Here is a 2,592-nt window from a genome sequence, read left to right as displayed (position 1 = left end):
TGAATTTGGACTTACAGCCTACTAGACTGTGAGAAAATAAATTTCTCTTTGTTAAAGCCATCCGCTTGTGCTATTTCTGTTAGGGCAGCACTAGATGCCTAAGACACCCTGCAATGGAGTATTGTTTGGCAACACAAAGGAATGACGTTCTGATACAGGCTACAACATGGAGGAACCTTGACAACATGCCCAGTGAAAGAAGCCAGTTACAAAAGACCACATACTACACAATTCGATGTATGTAAACTGTCCAGAATAGACAATTTATACAAACAGAAAACAGATTAGTCAGTTGCCAAGGATTGATGGGATCCCCTGGGTGGGTGGTGCAAACAGTTAAGCATTTATCTGCTGGTCAAAACGTTAGTGGGTTTGAGTCCACCTGGAGGCACCTCAGAAGAAAGGCCTGCTGGTCTATTTCCGAAAGATCACAGCCATGGAAAACCCTCCGGAGCACAGTTCTGCTCTGACACACTGAGTCGGAATCAGCTCTGCAGCAACTAGTTTTTTTAGGGGTTGGGGGAGGTGGAAATGGGAAATGACTGCTTTCTGGGTACAGAGTTTCAGGGGTGAAAATGCTCTAAAATTGATTGTGGTAGTCATTGCACAACTCTGAATATACTAAACACCATTGAATTGCACACTTTAAATGGTGAATTATAGGGTATGTGGATTACAGCTCAGTAAAGCCGTTTTTAAAAAGCCATTATAGCTAGATGGTTGTTATCTAGATAGAACCCTAGAGAGAAGGAAAAGAAAAAGCATTAAATTCCAACACATATGTCTTTATATAGTGATGTTGTGGGCTGTCAAGTCAATTTTTGACTCATAGCAACCTCATAGGACAGAGTAGAACTGCTCTATAGGGTTTTGGGAGCAGATTGCTAGGTCTTTCTCCTGCAGAGCTGCTAGTGGGTTCAAACCACCGACCTTGCGGTTAGCAGCTGAGTGGTTAACCACTTCACCACCAGAGTTCCTTATATAATGTGATACCTGTCCTATTTAGCAATAATTAAAGTCACTAAAGTTTGGAGTTATGGAGAAAGCCATGGATACTGGTAATTAGGGTGGTGTCTATGACATTCAAGGGTGGTGGTGTTTCTAATTTAGGCCCATTTTTCATCAGCATGAACAGATTATCCTTTCTCAATGAGTTAGTTTTACATGGTGAGTCAGATGACTTCAGGGTTTGTAAAGGACCCTTTTCTGGGTAACAACCACAAGAGCCATACCGCCTCAGTTACGGCTAATACTCAGTGAGTAAGCCTGAAGAGCTGGCTGGTGTTCAAGAAAAAGAAATGCCGTACTGAAATGTAACATTTTCAAGGGAGTATCTTAAGAGGCCTCAAGATACAGGTTGTAAAAAGTGTGCTTAATGCGCTCAGCTGCTAACCGAAAGGTTGGTGGTTTGAGTCCACCCAGAGGCATCTTGTAAGAAAGGCCTGGTGATCTATTTCTGAAAAATCAGTTGTTGAAAAACCCCGTGGAGCGCAGTTCTGCGCTGACACACCTGGGGTTACCATGAGTCAGCACTGACTGGCCAGCAACTGGTTCTTATTCTCTAGAGCTGTTAACTACCCTTGTGACCCTGGTTCTCTCTTCTCCTTTTGTTCTCCCTATAGAATGAAACTATACTTAGCTATTTAGTAAACACAGAAATCGAATGTTCAAGGTTCTAAAAGTTAAAAGTTGTGTTTCATTTCTGAGGTAAATGACAGTTTCATAATTTACACTGCCTTGACCTTTTTATCTCCTCACGAGGTTCATGGCCCCTAGTAGAGGTGGGTACTCCCTCCTCGGACTAAGCCCCTATGCTAATTAGATTTCTAGTAAGGTTGACCTTTCTAGGGCATCAACTATGACCGGTACTTTTTTTTCTAATTATATCCAAAATCCACAAATGTGTTCTTGTGGAACAAGAGTTACGCAGGACAGAAGCATTCGGAGAAAATATGGCTCTCTTCTTTCCTCCCCAGAAATCTCCAATGTCAGTTTGATTTTCATTGTATCCCCTTTCTGTATATTGACATAAAACCAAAATCAGTTGCTGTCAAGTTGACTCCAACTCATGGCAACCCTCTGTGTGCCAGAGTACAACTGTGGTCCAGGAGGTTTTCTATTTTTATATATATTTTACTGTGTTTTTAGTGAAAGTTTACACAGCAAATCAGGTTTGTTTCTACACACGTTGTTCACTGACATTATTTACATTTCCCACAATACGTCAACATTCTCATTAAGTTTGTTCTGTATGTTCCATTTCCAGTACTCTAGTTTCCCTGCCCCCCTTGTCTTCTTATCTTTGCTTTGGAGTGATTGTTGACGTTTTGGGCCCACATAGATGGTTTTTTACTGGAGCGCCATACTCATGGTAATATCCTTTATTTTGTGTGCCGGTCTGTTATTTCACTAACACGTGATCTTGGGATAGTTTTGGTTTAGGGTTTAAAGAGTATCTCAGGACTTTGGTCTCAGGGGGTCCTCTGGTCTCAACTGGTCCAGTCAGTCTGGACTTTTTAAGAATTTGAGTTCTGTTCTGCATTTTTCTCCCATTCTATCTGGGCCCGTCCATAGGGTTTTCAATGGCTGATT

This window comes from Trichechus manatus, unplaced genomic scaffold, assembly GCF_000243295.1.
Source record: "Trichechus manatus latirostris isolate Lorelei unplaced genomic scaffold, TriManLat1.0 scaffold00045, whole genome shotgun sequence".
Classification (NCBI taxonomy): domain Eukaryota; kingdom Metazoa; phylum Chordata; class Mammalia; order Sirenia; family Trichechidae; genus Trichechus; species Trichechus manatus.
This window is presented reverse-complemented; position numbering follows the sequence as displayed.